We start from the raw sequence: 21,293 nt of genomic DNA, 5'->3' as shown, positions 1-21,293 counted from the left end.
GGTAATTCATGCAGACTAGTGTTTTCAAGGTCTGGGGTTTGAGACTGACAGGGGTATTTTATTTTGCTGATGAGCAGACTACAGACCTTGTCATACAGAGTGACTAAGGCACTTTTAAACAGTTGTAAGCGGGTTTGCGTGAGTTTGCACGATGCTTAGCTTATCTACGCCTTAGCTATGCACACAAGTGCACACCTGACTACTGCTTAAAAGTGTTTACTCGCTAACACCAGCTAATTTCTTTTAAAGAAAAGAAAATGGGGAAATAGGAAAGTGGTGAAAAAGGGGACACAAAGAGGGAAAGACAGTAGGGAAACCAGCTCGGGATGTGCAGGATGGGTGTAGGGAAGGTCCATAGCTGCCCATTTCTTTATCAGCAACAGCTGTGCATATGTTTGAAATTTGGTGTGAAATATGAAACCTTCCACCCCTGAGAGAGGGGTGAGGACAACAAAATATGTTGTACTGCCAATTAGAATTATCAGTTTAAATGTCCAGCGGACATGTGTGCGAATTGGGCAGCTATGTATGGGGCGTAATTTTTTTGTGGGAACAGAGTTCCCTTTTTTTATTTTTTTTTTCAGGTGAGAGTGGAATGTGAGGTACAGGAAGTAGGTATATTTGGGGAGGTAGACTGGGGAGGTTAACAGACAAGACAAACAAGATGCATACAGGAGCAGAATATGACACATGTGGGGGGTAATCACAATTGACGGGGACGGATGCTTGGATATCGCGAGCCCATGAGCCCACAGATGGCAACAATGGAACTGAGATCCCCACCCATGGGCAGTTCCCACTGTGCCTTCACATCCCAGGCCGAGGCTGTGCTGGGGGCTGGATAGGATGGGCAGGCACACCCGGGAGTTGTGCCACTCTCGCCTCGAGCTGGCGTAGGGGATCAGTCATAGAACAGCTGATCTCACTACACACCGCAGACCGGACCCTATGGAGGGTGAGTGGAGGCTCTCCTCCAGCCACGCTTGCAGAGCGGGGAACGAGCCCCATCCCCTGCAGCGCTTCCACCCAAAGGTGGCACAGGGCCACCGGAAGAGGAGGTCCCGGCCTGGGCACTGGTGCCAGGTGCACTCGCCAGCTGAGGTGGGAGAGGTGGGTCCGCTGGTACCCGCCTTCCCTGTTGTCCTATGTTTAGCAGTATTTTATGGCATTTTGGGTTAGTAACAAACAACACCATTCAAAATTATAAAACAGGAACACAACTAACCCACAGCGTTAGCAGGTGCTAAAAATCCCAAGCATATAATCCAAACGAATGGAGAACACAAAGGGATAAAACAAACTCTATTTATTCAAAACGAACGTTGGAACTCCAGATAAGCGCTTTCACATTGCTGCTTCATCAGATCTCAGGCAAACCAACAAAAAATTTCATAATTAAATGCTCTGAGAGTTAATTGACAAAATAAAATCAATTAATATTTAAAGAGGCAACACTCTGATATCAGATAATTCATTCTACAAAGGCTCTTTCCGAAGCTTAATTAGAACAACAATAATTCTATTAAAAACTAACTAAAAACTAATAAAGACCTTATAAAACCATATAAAAATTCATGACAATTTATGACAAATATCTGACAAATATATATATATTAAAATCAGCACAAGTGTTAAAGTGAATGCATAAAGTATGAATACTGTATATTAATTCTAACATCAAGTTATGATATGAATATATATCTACATATATGTGAATATGTGATAAACTATCTACTTATATAGACAGATTAAAATGTTTGTTATAATGTAGGTGTTCAGCGGTCTGTATATGAGAAACAACACAAAGTACATACACTCTTATTTGTTCTTCATATCACTTAACATTCCTCCTTTGCCTCAACTTAGGTCTAATTGAGGCTCTCTCATTCAAACCAGAGCCTTGATCTGCTTTCAATGTTATTATCCATTCTGTCTCTTTCCCTTCCGTGTATGTTCTAATGTCACCCCCTCTAGGATTGGGAATTATCACCTCCAGTACTTTAAAAGAAAATTTATGCTGTGTATTTGTCATAATAATGTGCTTGGCCAAGGCATTCTGAGTAGTGCCCTTCTTCATGTGATAAATATGTTCCCTCATCCGATCTCTGAGGGGGCGGTTGGTTTTGCCAACATAGAAGGAAGGACATAATTGGCATCTGGCTAAATATATAACAAGAGGTGTCATGCAATCAGCTGTGACAGGTGTATGGTGGTATTTCCCATTATCAGGGTGATGAAATCCTGGTGTACTGTCTATATAGCAACAAAAATTACACCGTCCACATGGTTGGGTATAGCCATCTATCCTGTCTCTATCACTGTGCAACCCTGAGCATAGTCTCCTCTTCAAGTTATTCCTATTCTTATATAGGAATCTTGATTTGTCCCCTACTATATTTTTGATGTCATCATTCGTACATAATATGCCCCAGTGTTTACATAATACCTCTCTCAATTCACAATAATCAGAGGAGTAATAAGTCATAAACCTTAAGCTTCGAGTAGCATTGATGCTGGTTATAGATGAACTTACTGACCCAACTGGTCCAAAATAGGGTAACCCTATGGTAGATCTAACTTCTGTCACATCATTAAACTGTCTATTAACTTCATCTATATTATATCCTCTAAGGCACAATCTATCCCTCAAATTATTTAACTCTGTCTCAAACCCAGAGTCAAGTGGATTAAGTCTTGACACTCTGATTGCTTGTCCTCTAATTATATTTTTAAAGACATGTGGAGGATGCATGCTTGTTCTAGCAAGTAAGTTATTGCTGTAACAATTCTTTCTAAACACACCGGTGTTAATGTTATTGCCATCAATCCTCTCAATATACATATCAAGGAAGTCCACTTTATATTGTGAATATTTCATAGTGAATTTAAGGCAAGTAGTCAAACTATTCATAATTGTAAAGAATGACTCTAGTTGTTCAGAAGTGCCTTTCCACAGAACAAATAAATCGTCAACAAAACGACGATAAAACACAACATGCCGTTTGAATAAATCTTCGAACAAAACATGCTCTTCCCAGTAAGCCAAGTACATATTGGCGTAGCTATTGGCACAAGGAGTGCCCATAGCTACGCCATCTTTTTGTTTGTATACACAATCATTAAATGTAAAAAGATTATTTTCCAGTACTAATTCCAAGAAGCATGTTATTAAATCAATCTCCACACAAGTATAGCCACTATGTGTCCTTAAATAATCAGTAACATATATCAATCCCACACTATTAGGTATGACCGTGAACAAAGATTGAACATCAAAAGTGATGAAGAAATAGTCAAGTGTGATGTTCACATCCTTGACACAGTCATACAAATCAAGTAAGAACTGTTTTGAATCTCTTAAAACTATCCTGTTGGAATTCAGCACTGGTCTAAGGTGCTTTTCTACATATACAGATAAATGTTCGGGCACCGAATCTCGGCCTGACACTATAGGTATCATTGGAGGATTAATGGAGTCTTTATGTATCTTCGGAAGACCATGTATGGTCGGTATCATAGGATGACGGATAATAAGGTAATCAAATAAATCCTGATCTATCAACTTTCCCAAAAATATATCATGTACGGTGTCATGTACAGATCTAATAATACTTTCAACATACTGTGATGTAACCTTTACATAAAAGTCATCACTCAACATAAATTCCATCCGTGTAGTGTAGTCTAAGGTGTCCATAACAACTACCTTCCCACCCTTATCGGCAGGTCTGATAGTAATGTCTAAATTATTCTGTAATTTCTTCAGACTTGCTCTTTCCTTATAGGTAAGGTTATCTCTTTTAAACTGACGCTGTCTAGTAGCCCTATTCTCATAATAATTGTGGAGCTCTTCTTCGGTTAGTCTCATATAGGCTTCAACCAGGGGATGATTAATTGGTGTGTATTCACTACGATTTTTAAACTTAAACTCACTATCATCAATGGCTATATCTTTAAATATAAACTTTAACATAACATTCCTGCAAAACAACTTTAAATCTAAAACAGTGTCTGTCAACTGACTCTGACATTTGGGAATAAAATTCAACCCTTTGTCCAGTAGTCGTTGTTCATCAGCACTCAAGACAAAATGAGAGATATTGTGGACTAACGTTTGTTTGTCCACATCTTTCTCAATGTTTTCTGGGGTGCATACTCCTCTGATAACTTCCTCTTCTGTCTGCCCCTGCTCATGGAGCGAGAACGATACGTGTTTTTCTCTGTTCTCACTGGCAGGGGAAAAGACAATTGTGGAAGTCCATTGGAGGTCGAAGTAGGGGCTGACTGTAAATTACAAGTTTTAGGTCTCACCACTTGCCCATTATCTAAAGGCAGGAGTTTAGATTTCTCCTGCTGTTGGTGCACAGTACTATTAATAATGTTAACATCTGGATACAGATTAATACCATCTGTAGAAGCAGTATGCACTATATGTATTACATCAGTTGAATCATTCACATAATCAGTTGCTAACACATCCTTATGTCCATCAATATTAGTAGGTTTATCTTTATCTGACTTTTCAATTTGACATACATTCATATCAACTATAGGTAATGTATCATTTAAAACACTTCTTGTTATTGGTAAATTTATATTAACAGAAGCGGTCCCAGCATTAACATTATGCTGTGTCAAAGTTACAGGGTTCTCATTAACAGTCCTAGTCGGATCATTAGAGTTCAACCTAGGCCAAACAAAAATATGTCCGTTTTTGAAATCGTTGGTATCTCTAGCCACTTTGTGTCTTTTCTGTTGGAAAAGTTTCCTTTCAAACGCTGATATACTATCCAGCATGTTTTCAAACAGAGGTGATACTATATCAATAGGAAACTCATGAAATAAAGCTCGCTGTTTATCACTAATTTCTTTGGAAAGTTTCGCCTCTTCAGGCTTAAAGAAATCAATGAGCAATTTCAAATAATTCCGACTCACCTCGATGTTTATGCGCTGCCATTGAGCAAGCAGTTCAGGGTAGTCCCTGCCCTGACTAGGCATAGTAAAGACCCGAAGGCCTCTCGGTATGATGTTCCGTTCAAGACAAAGCTGAAAATGTAATCGCTGTGTTTGAAGCCTTTTCAGCTTCATGAAATCTCTTTCCATGCCTTCTATAAGCGAGTATAACTTGTTCGTATCAATGTTCTGCCCTAAGGCATCAACGGATGTTTCTTCCGCATCAAGGAACCACGATGCATGTCCGGACCCTTTTAAGTGCTGCTGGAACCTCCGCTCAACAGCACTCTCCAGCGTAACTACATTCCCATGAATTTCCTCTCTGGGGACGTAATCAAGTTCAATATCAGCCATGATGTATCAGATAACGTAAAGGCAACCTGCTCCTGTCAGCACGAACTTGAAAATATAATAGAAAAACCAAAGCGTCTCGATGCTAGGCTATCAAATAGCAAAATTATAAAACAGGAACACAACTAACACAGCAGCAGGTGCTAAAAATCCCAAGCATATAATCCAAACGAATGGAGAACACAAAGGGATAAAACAAACTCTATTTATTCAAAACGAACATTGGAACTCCAGATAAGCGCTTTCACATTGCTGCTTCTGATATCAGAGTGTTGCCTCTTTAAATATTAATTGATTTTATATTGTCAATTAACTCTCAGAGCATTTAATTATGAAATTTTTTGTTGGTTTGCCTGAGATCTGATGAAGCAGCAATGTGAAAGCGCTTATCTGGAGTTCCAACGTTCGTTTTGAATAAATAGAGTTTGTTTTATCCCTTTGTGTTCTCCATTCGTTTGGATTATATGCTTGGGATTTTTAGCACCTGCTAATGCTGTGGGTTAGTTGTGTTCCTGTTTTATAATTTTGCTATTTGATAGCCCCAGCGTTTACCTGCATCGAGACTAGCGTTTTGGTTTTACCATTCAAAATTAGTTTTAACAGCATGCATCAGTATTCCCATTAACCAAACACCCATGAATTACGATCATTGAGCAGCAAGCATAACACATGCATATTTAGAACAACAGTGCACATTCCACCAGCATGCAGGGTTGATTGGTGGTAACAGGCCATCAGGTTTGGATTTGTGAACAGGGCACATGCATCAGCATACATGCAGATATGTATGAACCAACAGGACAAATGTCCATGGGAATTAATTGTGAATACACATACCCAGTTTGGTGTGGAATGGCATAATTTGTGAAAATAGGGTAGGGTGGAGAAATGTTACATTAACAACTTACACTACCTGTACATATACTGTACATTCCTAGTAGATGCAGATATATATCCCCTACATGTATTAGTACAGTTTCCTGTATGTAACCTTAGGAATGTTGGTGATGGAGATGTTACTGCTACATTAATATACATTCCATTTTTATTCATATATGTTCATATCTGGCTGTGTTCAGGTACAGCATCCTGCTACATTTGATTTATATGGGTCTAGACAACTGTGAATGTTCAGCATTTCATACAACCATACTTTCTCCATAATACAAGGGTACAGCAACATATCCAAATTGTGGGACGGACACAGTCCAGGTTCAGTACTTTATTTAAGACATTACACTCTTTGGTTGTGGCTGTCTCATTCATTTCATTATGTAGTGACTGCAGTATACCTTTATTCCAGACTTATTACAGCTTTCTTGGTAGCTTCAAACTGTCTTTCTCACACTCTCTCACTTATTTTATATTTACATTTCAGAATGGTACTTAATTCTAGGCTTTATTAACATTTATTACTGGGTTACAACAATCCTTTCCAGCAGACTCACTTATTTTATATGGCAGAATTTACAAGGATGTATTCGACACTTGTCTATCCTTTGTTGATTGATTACCACTCATTTTCAGGCTGAATCAGTTATCTGATATTACAATACAGGTGGAAACTCTATTTGAGACTTGTTTAATCTTTATTACTGGATTGCAATACACTCTTTTCCAGGCTGCATCATTTATATAATCTTACAATACTAGCAGAATCTTTATTCTAGGCTTATTTCACCTTTATTACTGGGTTACAACACTGAACTCTTTTACAATCTGTCTCACTTATATTCTATAACAATACCAGCTAAATAATTACTAACCTGCCTGGTAGCACAACCTCAGCAGCCTATCAACATAGGCTCACTGATTCATGGAACGAACACCTGCAGCTGTAATATAAATGAAAGAATATTGGAACATACCTCTCCATACTATAGGCTAGGACAGCATTTCTTACATATGTAATTACATGTATACTTACTCAGTAGTGGGGCACTGGGCATTTGGCGGGCCTCCTGGATCCAACGGTTCAGTTGGTCCTCCTTACATTGCTTCAGGTCTGCATGGTGGTGACGGACCTGTTCACCAGTCCTCGGAATGCCTGTGGCACTGGTGAGATCATGTGCCGACTGGTTCCACGCCTCTGCCTTATACGCTCCCCATTGAACCTGGCCCTGCATGAGTTGTGCTTCATGATAATGGACTAGGAGCCAAACCATATATTTTGACTCCTCAACACCCCACCTTTGTGCTCTAAAGCGATTTCCCTCTCCTGCACCTGCCATCCTGACTGCAAATGGGTACCACAATCAGTTATGGTGTGTATTCCTGCCTATGGGGCTTATATATGCCAGTTTTCCTGCACTTATCTGTGATTGGCCATTTTGGATATTTATCAGCTTAAAGCAAACCTGCTTTGTCATGGTTCTGTTTTCAATCATTTCTATATATATGCTAATACTGCATTTCTCAGTACAACTGTCATGGCTTAGTGGTTCAGTACTTTGACTATGGTGCACCGTATCCTGGGTTCGACCCTTAGCATTGCTTTTTTTTATTTTACTACTGTCTAGACAGTCTAGGAGGTGTGTCTGTGTAAAGGCAGCTTTGAAACAGCTTGTGCAATGTTGCCCACCGGTAAGCTGATTGGCACTCCGTGCAGCTCAGCGCAAATGGCTTACAGTGGGTAACGCGTTATTTAGCTATGAGCACGCATATTACACTGGGTGAAGCACTGCTGAGCTATGGGCACTCATATTCAGCTTGTTAAAGCGCTGCTTAGCTCTGGGCACTCATATTAATCTTGTTAAAGCACTGCTCACCTCCGGTCACTCATATGCAGCTTGCTAAAGTGCTACTCACCTACGGGCACTCATATGCAGCTTGTTAAAGCGCTGCTCACCTATGGGCACTCATATGCAGCTTGCTAAAGCATTGCTCAGCTATAGACAATTATAATCCTTTTTTTATAAATTATTCTGTCGGATTTCTTCACAAATACATGTCCCATTTCATTACATTTTACTTAAATTATAGTTAAATGTATATATATATATATATATATATATATATATATATATATATATATGTCAGGGGATTGTTTCATACTTATTTAAATAAAAATGGTGAATGATGTTGTGGGGGCTCAAACCGTGACTACCTCCACTTTGGCCAACATCTCTACCGCTATGCTATTGCTACTTTGCTTAATTGGCATATGTAGATCTTATATGCTTTTCAATGTCTGTTAACTGCGGCTGAGTGAAGGGCATACCCGCGCAAACGAGCGCAAATGCGGGCAAATATTTTTGAAATTATAAAAAAAATGAAACTGCTATTTTTACATTTTACACATTTTCAGTAGGGTTTAGTCTGTGGGGATGTGTGGTGTTGTGTTCCTTGACATTTCTAAGGACTCGCTCGTGGGTGTTTACTTTCAGGCCTCTGACTCTTCTGTGGGCGTGTCCCTTTGCGGTACTCGGCATTCGGACACGCCCCCTACTTTCCTACACGGACCGTGTTAGCCTAGGGTATGATTCAGCATGCCCTCATGAATATGCATGGCATGCTGACGTCATACCGTTCAACTGCAGCCTCCGAATAAGACATATTAAGTCTTACACAGAGGTTTCGTGAATCCGGCCCACACTGTGTACCAAACTGGTGGTATCTAAAACAAATGTAATTGTTTTCGGCGGAGACCTATGAAAGGTAGCATTATGCTTACAATTGTCTTTCAGGAAAAAATGCAGAAAGCTCTATTATGTGATAAAATGTGCACACATTTACAGAGTTTAAAGCTTACTGCTTCATGGAGACAACACATTACTTTATTTAGACTACTGTCACTCACCAGAAGTAAATGTATAAACAAGAAATCTAACATTCAAATTCCATAAAATCAAAAAACACAGGTAGGTAATTTAGTTTCAGTTTGCTTTTGAAGTATGCAAACGTTATATGCAATAATAATGCAATAATAATGCATCCTTCATAAATCCACTGCTAGAAGTTCTATTGTCTATGAAATTATGCAATTGCTGTTAGTCCAGTGTATCATTAATGGTATGGTAATGATATAACCAGAAATTTTGCTAGCCAGTTAAACACATGTATTTGGATTTTTATGTACATATATAAAGATGCTTATATAAATAATTTTACAAAGTGCATCAGTTAATTGTATTTATTTGAAGTAAACAAGTTATGACAATTGCAGAGAAAAGTTAATATTTAATTGTAAATTTGTGTGTGTGTGCATGTGCGTGTGTGCACGTATGCATGTGTGTGTGTGTGTGTGTGTGTGTGTGTGTGTGTGTGTGTGTGTGTGTGTGTGTGTGTAGCTGCTGTATTATTTATTTGCTCAAGGTTATGTTTACTGAACTACTATAAAATCAGTTGTTGGCTCCCATCTTTCAAACTGACTTTTTAGCTGCAAAGCATATATATATATATATATATATATATATATATATATATATATATATATATATACATATATAAATATATATGCGTACCATCACAGAGTTGCAGCTGGAGTGTGCAACGATGGATATTCGAAAGTAAGTCTGCAGAGGTTTGCATGTGCGAAAAAAAACAAACATGCGTAATGCACAATAGTGAATGGTAATATGCATTCGCTGTTGTGAGTTTGGCATGTTGGATGGAGATTGCACTATAGTGGGGATCAGGAATTGTATATATAAGTTGCATGAGGTGTGGGGGGTGCAGCAAAACATTTGTTGTATTCCACTGTATGTGGTGGTATGTTCAGAAAATGTCGACAATTCAATTTTGTTCGTTCTTTTTCTTGGTTGCTATCATAACTTTCCACAATGTTTTTTGAGTATGTAAGTACTAACAACAAATATGTTTGAAATTTTGATAGTAAACGTCTATATATATATATATATATATATATATATATATATATATATATATATATATATATATATATATCTATATATGTAGGTTCATCGCTTCATAGGTTGGTACTAGGCTATCGGCCCTAAGGCCTATGCAAGCCTAGCCATAACAATTCCCTGTTGCTATCATAACATATATATATATATATATATATATATATATATATATCGTCACATCTGGATTATTTTAAGGGTAAACATTAATTTTGTTTTTGCTGTGCTACAGAGTGCCACCAGATGGAAGTGTTATGAGAGAGAATGAGAAGGAGATGTTGGTACTGGAGACATACCACTAATCTCTCCCTTATAATTTGTGTGTTTTGTGTACAAATAATATTTGCCAAGTTTCATTTGCTGTCCATAAGACTGAATTGGAAGGAACTAAATGGAACTAAACTCATTCTGAGGTAGATTAAATCCATGGAAACCAAAGATTACAACTCTGATCTGCATGAACTGCAATGTTTATTTCAATAAGCATGAGAGAGAGCTATTACATGAAGCAGAACTGCTCATCTACAAGACACTCCTCAGGCCAATCACATTTATGTGTTATTGGGTCACCGCCAGTCTGGACTGTTAGACTGTAGCATCTAACCATAACATAATACAGTGGCACCAGTTTCATAAGTTAAAAGATTGTGATGTGAGATAGAAATTGGTGGCAGATGTGTCATTGTTAGACTGTAGAGTCTGACTGTCACAGATTAAATTTTTGCCAATAGTGCAAGTGCAGATATAAAAACCATAAAGTGACATACAACTTGACTACTGCAGTGGGACACTGTGAACTGAACTTGCAAAGCCTGCCAAACAGTTTGTGTGTGTAGCCTACCAACCAAAAAGTAAATAACAAACTACCTTGTGTAGAATTTTTTTTTTCATTTTGAAAATGCAGTCGTTAGGAAGGAGGCAAAAAATGAACTCTGTGGAGTACAAACCGTACCAACATCACAGCATCCAAAAGAATTTAAAATGGAAGGAATCCAAAATGCCATCTTAACCATGAAGGAGATGGCAGCTGCCTTATTTTGAACTGACATTTAAGTCCTGTGAACCTAAAGACAGTCTGCTACTGGCTGTAGGTATAGAGCATGCAGTAAAGCAAACAATTTTGTCCAGAGATAAAATACATTTTGGACTTGATTCAAACAGAGTAGAACAGGTATTGCACTACCTGGATATCAAATCAGCAGAGAATAGATAGCATGAACCTTCAAGTGGGGCAAGAAATCATCAAAATGAACTGGCCATGGTCCAGGAGAAGTAGAAACAGATTTAGCATAAAAGAAAATTGTTTACTAAAAGGGCTATATTATAATAAGGGTGCCAAGATCAGCAGTGAATTACCTTTTAGGTATAAAGAAAGGGATGCTTTTGTCACTTGAATGCATATGCAGTGAACACTACACTGAGAAGTATCCATTAGTGAGGTTTTCAAATCCTTTGGTTTGTAGATTTTTTTTTATGGTTAAAAACAGGAGAAAAGCCAAAAGATAGTTTCAGTCCTGTAAATAAAGAAGTAAGCTCTTACCTCATAGATGAGTGAGTGGATGTCAAGTTACCTTATGATAAGGGAGAACAAATTTTTGCTGAGAGCTATAACTGTAGTAAACATACTGGGAGTATAACAGTATTGAGGAAATTAGCAAACATGGTGACCTATTTCTAGGCAGAAGAGCACAGTTACACTAGAATGAGATACCAGCTTAATTTGCTCCGATGGAACCTATGATAGCAGCTTAAAATTTTTACAGCAGGTTACACAAGCTAAAGGGGAAAATACTGTCTTTTGATAAAACATCTTCAGTATAACAAAGTGAAGAATGTATAGTCTAAATGTCCGCAGAAATAAAGCAGGGAACAAAAGTAAAATGAAACAGCTAGCAGGACTGCTCTAAATTGCCGTAAGAGCCTGTATCCTATCCCGATATAATGTAAAGAAATTGCCAGTATGGGGGATGTTGCATCAGAAATAACTCTAATTAAGCCTGCATGTGTGTTACAGAGGTGCATTACTTGCCCAAACACTTCCCTCCATTTAGGAAATGGGATGAGCACCTTTTGATATCATATTGGCCAGAGCTCTCTTGAACTGAGAAGGGGTAGGTAAACAAGCAGTTAGATCACGACTTCAATGGCACAGTACCTTGTAAGTGCAATTACATGCCATCAAGCATGATGAAAATCATTTAGAAGGCAGAATAAAGAAGATTCAGACAGTGATGGCACTTCTAGAAGACGCTATTGATTTGTCTCCTCAAAAGAAAGTGATCAATATCAGCAATTAGCAAGATTTTGAGATACATAAATGAAAAGTTACTGTGATTCCTGTGGAAGGAATTAGTTTATGAGAATTTTAGTTTTTATCCACAATCCTGATGCTCAGTTGTAGAAAAAACAGTATACTTCCACTGGAAGTTGAGCTGGGTGTGATTACAAAGAGAGAGAGGATAAGACAGTAACAGCTCTCAGTCTCCACTACACTAGACTTGATGGAGGTAGTCAAGGAGACTCCAGAGACTCAAGGGTAGGAAGAGTCCACACAAGAAGACAATAGAATACTGTTTAGTGAAAGACACTGAGAAAGAAAAATGCTACAGTAGTTTGCAGTCCCAAGAACCTGCAGTCAAACATTACTGGACACAGCCTGTGATCTCAGGCATAAACCATACAAAAATGACCAGTATTGCAAACTTTTATTGGATAGGTGTTGCAATACACATGAGAAGGAATTTCAAGACATATGAGCAGTGTCAAAGTGTTGCAAGGTAATAGACAATTTAACAGCTGCTTCAGTGCCTTGACCTGTTACTGCAGACTTGTTCTGGAGAGAAGCCATTGGTATGTATGGGCTACCTTTTGGAAAATTTTCAGCAGAGTGAGGTTTTTCTTAGAAATATTAATGGAAAATGTGTTCATTTTATATAAGACAGTCTAACATGTTTATGGAAGTGTTACTGGATAAATAAAATAAAAATATTGCCTACCGTCAACAAACAAATGGTTTGTTTGAGAGGTTAAACTCTACTCTTATGAATATGCTTAGCGCATTCAGAGATGAGAGAGTAGAATTGGGTGAAATACCTCATTCTCCTCCTTGATTACACAGAAGTCTTCCCAAAATCCATGTACATTTTATATTTGAAATATTCTGTAATCAGAGGAAGGAGACAAGTGACTTAACTTTTGATAGGTGGGAGGTTGAATATGATCCCCACATGAGGCTGCAGTGGAGTGTGCACTGAATTTTAAGACTAAACATAAGGATCTCATAGGTTTGAGACAAGAGAACCTGGCACAATCATAACAGAAGCAAAAAGTCAGGCATGAGCAGAAAGTGAGAACACGGAAGTATACAGCCAGGTAAGATGTAATTGTGCCAATTTTTGTTAAGCAGAACAAGATGCAGGGCAACATGGGAGGGCAATTTCACTACCGTCAGGAAAGTAAATATCTGTTATGGGATATATTGTTAGCCAGGAAGAAGGATGACCACAGTATTATTCGGCTATATCAGAAATCTTAGAAATAATGCCCAGCATTGTACAAAGATATTATATAACAACAACACATGCTTATCACTAGAGGACATAGCCAACATATTAGTGGACAAAATCATCTCAAATGTTACTCCCATATCTCACTCAATTTTCCTAAACATGTTAGTATATCTATACCCCCACCTGTGCCCACTTCAGGACAAGCCCTAAGTGTTCTCTTCAAGATGAAAAATACTAGCTTCATGTATTCTAATAATGTGCTGGCCATCTTATTGTCAGTACTAAACACTTTTTTATAGACTTGCAACTACACCTGTTCAGTATCAGCCTGTGCACTTGATTAGTACCAGAGGAGTAGAGAACTGTTCTAGTCATCCAACTCTACACAATGGACCGACTACTGGTCTTTGAAATAACATATCTAGCCAGCCTTATCTACAAAGCAATGGAACACATCATTATAGACCTTAATAACAAGGATATACACAGTCTAGAAGCCTTAGATCCAAGCCAGGTTTAGTTTGTTAAAGGCAGATACTGCCTCCTGAAACTGTTGTACTTCTTTGAAGAAATCACTTATGCATTAGATGCAGGCAGATCAACTCACACTGCTTGCCTGGACCTTGACAAGGCCTTTGATGCCATCCCACATTCTGGAATTATCCATAAGCTAATTCAACTAAAATATAAATCAGTATGTTATCCACTGGATAAAATACTGACTTACTGACAAAACACAATCTATTACCGCTGGAGGCATAAAAAGAATAGCTGCTGGTGAGGGCCACTGCCCCACCCCCAGTGACTGGTTCTAAGACCACTTCTCTTTGATATTTACTACTGTGATGTCAAGTCTTATATCAAGGATCTGTGGATGACCAAAACTGCAGATGGCTGCAAACTCAGAGCTGTCATAAATGCCTCATCTGTCTTCTAGATTTGCCAGGAGGGCCAAGTACCCAAACATAAGTAGTTCCTTGAACAAAATGCCAAAAATGCAGCATTGTGTCATTTGGCAAACCTGCGTATCTATGCAGCTAACCAATAGGTGAGGGTCCTGGGTACTTTTGTTAACAATAAAGGGTACTTACATATTATCACAATCATGCTTTCTCACCAGCTCCTTCCATGGGCCACAGTGTACGCAGCCTAACAGTGGAATAATCATGTAAACAAAATCCCTCTTAGCATAATATTAATGTGAAGTCATGAAATGAATATCCAAATGACATATTACCACAACAATGTTAAGTATGATATTCAGTCCTTCCTTTTTCACCACATTCTACGCTTCCTGACCAAAATTAAAATCCATGCAGCATGGAACGGGCTTGTCTTTACTAAAGCAGATCACTCATTCAAACAAAATCTTTGCTAGTGTAATACATAAGAAAAGGTTTGAACCATACTGTGACTTTTGTATTCATGCTTCTGGACTGCTTTCGTGTCTTACCCCCTAGACTGTACCTTTAACAGTCAAACCAATTTAGACCGATGAAATGCTATGCAAAATAATAAATAACTCCAATCTCAGCTAAATAAATACTGTGGTACCAAGAATATATAGTACAATCTTACTTAGTTCCATTATAAAAATAACATTTTGCCAAAAATGCATGGTTGTGAAAATACAAATAACGGGTTAATGAGAAAGCGTGGTTCTGATAATAGGCTACCAAGAAAGCATGGTTGAGATAATACTCAAGTACCCAATAAACTATCATTTGATCACCGTGTATTCACTGTTAGAAAGAATTTTTATTATTTGGCAAGATTGACCACGAGGGATATATCTTCCAAGTCTATGGAAGTTATAATTTCTCTCTTCTCCTCCCTCCTCAGATGTATAATAGACTATACACCCCATGTATTTGTCTAAACATATGACTCAGCTGGAGATACTCCAGCATTTCTTCATTTAGACAACCAAGATCATTTCTTCCTTATACTATGCAAACTGGCTTTAAATGCTCTTTCTCTGTTTTATGTTTCCAAGAAGCTCTTGGGAGGAGGACCTCTATCTAGCCTACAGAACCTTGAAGGATCTGTCCTATGTGACATCATGCACTACTGCAAAAAAAATAATACCCTAAACACCAGCTCAAGAGAACTAAACTTCCACTGAAATATAAATAGGACTTGCAGGTGTGATAGCTATATTTCCCAGAGAATCTCTTTTTTATGGAATAGATTTCTCTCAGATGTAGAGCAAAGCAGCTCTTTGACTCTCTTTAAGTATAACCTGCATGAATAGATGGGTAATGATAAATGCATTATGGGTCTGAGCCCTCAAACTCTCATGGAAATGGATTTTGACTAGGTGTTAACTATTCATTTCAATAAGTCCCTTCAAATGTGGATATTGTAGCTAGTCTACAAATGATCCACCAGAATAATAGTATTAACCTAAAAAAATTTCACTTTATTTTGCTTTTGCATCTTCTTAAAAGTACTCAATTGTATTTATTCTGCTCCATTTATTACTGCTTTGTAGTAGCCTGTTTAAATTGTAACTGTTATACTAAGCCTCTTGGTTTAAGCATTTGGGCTCCAGACCAGTAGTTTTACATTAAGAAGGTTTGTGGTTTGCACTGTTGTGGTAGGACAGGTAGCTTACATCCTTCTAAGTTGGGAATTGTTGACTGAAGGCTCAGTGTCTGTTATTCTAAAAGTGTATTAGTTCAGGTTAAAGCACTTGGGCTTCAGGCCAGTTATTTTTCATTAAGAAGGTTTGTGGTCTGCACTCTTATGGGAGGAGATGCTAGATTCTGCCGTTCTGAGCTGGGAATTACTGGTTAAAGGCTTATTGTGCCTGCTTATTTGAACTGTTTCATTCTGAAATTGGTGCGCCTTGTTTGCAGTAGCATAGACTAAATTCAGACATCCTGAATCTAGCTTTGTTTGTATAACTTGAGCACTAATCCAGGCCATCTTTTTTGGAGAAGGTTCCCTTGCACCCTAGTGGCAGGAGTGTGCAGTTAGAACTTGTCTGATTGAAGACTGGTGGAACAGGGCTCAGTTCTGAACTTTTTATTGGTTAATTGGTTAATTTGTTTAAATCAGTTTGCTCATTTGCTACTGTTATATATAAAAAAATACAATTTATGCATCACCTCTTAACTAGGGTTAAACTATTCCAGGTGCCATAAAGTCTTTAAATATTCCCTTAAAACTAGCCAGTTTTTTTAGTTTTAGCACTCAGGTCTGTTTCTTTGAGCTCAGCACTTGTTCAGAACTCTTTCTAAGCACTAAATAAGCTACAAATTTCTACAGCAATCAACTTTCCTCACTTGTCTAGAGGAAAACAGTTTTTAGTACTTAACAAATAAGCACCTAGCCAGGCATGTGTAAGTGTCGGCTCCTGGTGTTTTCTCCTGTTTACCAAATGAATCTGGGCATCTTGGGACAATGCAGCAATTGCCTCATGTACACAGACAACCCTCTCCTCCTACCACCCAACACTACAACCTGTGAGAGATGCAGTTATATAGCCAAACTGGAAGCAAAGCTCTCTTTACCCAAGACTGGACTAGACAGTCAAGAGGAGAAGGTAAACACTTGCACCACACCACACTCAACACATAGTCCCTCAAAACCTACACCACCAAAACAGACACATAGAAACACAAAACACACCTACATTCACGGAGGCTCTAAATAAAAATCTGCTGAATCAACAGAGACTTCCAAAGCAGAAATGCAAGCAACCTCCACCCCCCAACACAACCCAAATGACACATAGCTCACAAACTCAGTGTGCCACTCAACCACAGCCCATAAGGTATAACAATGTACCCAAACCTCTAGTCATAGGTGACGCTATAATCAGGCACACTGATGTTCCACTCACCAGGCTAAACAAGGAGAAAGTTACTGTCAGCTGCCTTTGGTGCCAGGATTCACCACATAATGCATGCACTCAGATCACTCAACAAGTACAAATATGACTCCATCATTGTCCATGTTGGTGTGAATGACCTGAGACCTACCTCGCTGGACTACATGAAAAGAGACATCGAGGAGCTCTCAGATCTTGGAGCCCAGGCAGGTATGACCCTAGCCCTGAGAAGCATCCTGCCATCACCCAGAATGATACCACAGTACAAGGACAAAATGTTTGACTTCAACAATTGGCTAAGCTTCTGGTGTCATTCAATGGGGATCCAGTATTTGTCTGCCTGGGATGACATGATCAACAGTCCATGATGCTTTGCCAAAGATGGCCTGCACCTGTCGCCCTTGGATTCCGGATACTGGCTAAGGCTCTTGCCACCCCTATAGTACCTTTTTTAGGCAAGATTCAAATGACAAATTCATCACCATAACAGGTACAAGTAAGCAAAACCTGAGGGTAATGTTACTCAATACTAGAGGTCTAAACCTCAAAATTCATTCACTCGAGACACTCCTTAAAATGGAGAACATTGACATCTGTGTAGTGACAGAGACTTGGTTTAAGGCTCTAGAGAGCACCCCTGCATTACCAGGCTATAATTCATATCACTCTTTTCGGCCACCTAACCTGGACCGAAACAAGAAAGGTGGAGGCATGTCCATATTTATTAAGGATATCCACACCTCCAGGCTAGTTGCTCAGCATAATGCATCCAAGATTATCCAAGTGCAATGAACTCTGGGCAAGACAGCAATCCAAATTGTAACTTGCTACATATCCCCCATCATGCCCCAGGATTCCCACTCTTCATTTCTTGATACACTGGAAAATATTAGGGTACAACCCAACACCCTCATAATGGGCGATTTCAACTATGCCACCATTAACTGGGAAAACTACTCATGTACCAACTATTTTCTTCAATGTTTTCTGTAATTTATAAATTCCAATGCCTTGGATCAAATTATCCACACCCTCACCAAGGGCAGCAATATCCTAGACCTGGTCATTACCAACGTAGGCGACCACCACACCAGAGATCAATTCCTTGTTGGTCAGATCCAACCAAAAGCTAATCACCCTAGACATCCACATCCCGCCCCTATCCCCCATTAGAGAAACCATAGTAAAATTTTCTCCAAAGCCAACTTCACGCTTCTTAAGACAGAAGTGGCAAACTTCATGACACCCATGCAGAAGGACAATAGAGGTACGACTGCTGAATCCTACACAAATGTAAATAAGTACTTATACGAGTGCATGGATCATGCTATCCCTAACAGAACTAAACATGCTATCCTCCAAAGAAAGGAAGCCAATATGGTGGTCCTCTGCCATAAACAAACTCTACAACAGAAGAAAGAAATTGTTGCAAAAAAGAGCAAAATCCCATGATTGGGGGAACTCCCTGGTCAGCCTCAGCAAGAAGCTGAGATCCCTCATAAAATACTCCAAAGCTAGTTACGAAAGCAAAATTGCCACTGATTCTAAAGACAGCCACAAAGCATTCTATAGCTATGTCAAGAATCTCAATGGTAACAGTCAGCTTTGCTCAGAGTTACAGCACAATGACACAAAATATACAGAACCAACTGATATTGCCAACATCCTGGCAGATAGGTTCACTGCTACCTTTACCCATCTTTCAACCCCTAAAGGGCCCATCTCTATACCAGAAGAATACAAAGTTCCTGTAATCACGACTGCACAGGTAAAAACCACACTCTCCAAAGCCAAGAACACAGCATCCATGGGACCTGACAACATACTAGGCTGTGTTCTACATGAACTATAGAATGAACTGGCACCCCACATAAGCACCATGTACAATTATAGCCTCACCTCTGGCATTGTGCCCACTGAATGGTGCATAGCGACGGTTATCCCACTCCACAAAAAGGGAGCCACCATGGACCCTGGGAACTACAGACCCTTTAGTTTAACGAGGCTGGTCTACAGGCCATGGAACGTATCATCATGGAACTTATAAACAAAGACATTGGTAATCTCCAAACTCTGGAATCTACCCAGTTTGGGGTTGTAAAAGGCAGATCATGTCTCCTAAACCTGATAGACTTCTTTGAAGCAGTCACCAAAGCCGTAGACGAGGGTAAGATGGTTCACACAGCCTATCTAGATCTCACCAAGGCTTTTGACACCATCCCCCACTCTGGAATTATAGATAAACTCACTAAACTAGGTATAAATCCCTATGTCACAAAATGGGTTGCCAACTGGTTCACTGACAGAACCCACACTGTGAAAATATCAGACTCCAAATCCAACTTCAGACCAGTGATAAATGGAGTACCACAGAGTTCAGTACTGGGTACTCTCCTGTTTGGTATCTACTTTTCTGAAGTACAGGCTAACACAGAAGGTCTTTAGATAACAAAGTTCGCAGATGACTGCAAACTAGGACATCCTACAAAAGGGCCTCACTGAGACAGATGCCTGGTGTCAAAGCCATGACCTCAAGCGCAATGCCAAAAAGTGCATTGTCATCCTCTTTGGTAAAAAAGCTGTACCCATGAGCTACCACATAGGTGGTAGTCTACTTAACTCTGAAAGTGTGATAATAGACCTTGGGATACAGGTGGAGAGTAGGCTCTCCCTTGATAATTACATCGCCACAGTATTCAGGAAATCCTTCTATGTGGCACACCTCATCACAAAAGGTCTCTCATCCAGGAAAAAAGAGGTCATTGTTCCCCTCTACTCGTCACTCATTAGACCCATTATAGAGTACAATGCCCCTTTTGGTATGTACCTCACAAGACATCTACAACAACTGGAAAAGCCACAGAAATACCTCACAAAGAGGATTACTGACCTCAAACAGATGCCCTACGTTGACTGTCTCAAAAAACTCCAGCTTTACTCCATTGCATATCACCTACTCAGAGGCGATCTCTGCCTAACATACAAAGCTATGTCAAACCCAGAGCTGTTGGACATGCTCCACTTAAAGAAAACCTAATCCCTCTGAGATACATACTCTTGAGACCTAAACCATGTCACCACAATAAACAGAACATGCAGGAGGGATAGATTCCTGTCCCAGAGACTTCCCATACTCTGGAACAAACTGCCTATCTATATTAAACAAAGCTCCTCATTAGCACTCTTCAAGAAAAATCTTGATAATTGGATGGGAAATAGGAAATTCACCCTGTGGATCACCTCTGGGGCTCTGCTAGACAGGGGCACAGGAAAATAATTTCTTGAGTGGCTAAAGCCAGGGTACCTTTTTGGCTAGGCTTATATAGGCCCTAGGGCCAATAGCCTAGTACCTTCCTATGAACCTATGAACCTATGAACTTATGAACTATGAGGATGGAACTGCAGAGTTTGTTGAATCTGGAGTTAATCCAGGAGTTCAACATTTTCTAGGACTCAGCTGTGACACTGCTGTCAAAAGATGCCAGCATCATGTTATTTGTAAAATACAGCAATCTAAATTGATACATAGAAACAAATGCATACCCCATGCCCAGATGGATGAAGATTTATAGTGTCTAAGTATCTGACCACTTTGGACTTGACTTCTGTAGGCATCAACCTGTATGCCTTTAACCAATAGTCTGTCCATCAGCATAGTACCATAGCTTCTTTTCTCACAAGCCTTACTTAATGCAGTAGGATGGATTAGGTTGTCTAGACACTAATTTGTGAGCAGGCCTCTAAGAAAATTAAAGAGCCCTTGAGTAACAGGGGTTT

This window comes from Protopterus annectens, chromosome 1.part0 (assembly GCF_019279795.1).
Source record: "Protopterus annectens isolate FY-2018-M chromosome 1.part0, PAN1.0, whole genome shotgun sequence".
NCBI lineage: Eukaryota > Metazoa > Chordata > Ceratodontiformes > Protopteridae > Protopterus > Protopterus annectens.
This window is presented reverse-complemented; position numbering follows the sequence as displayed.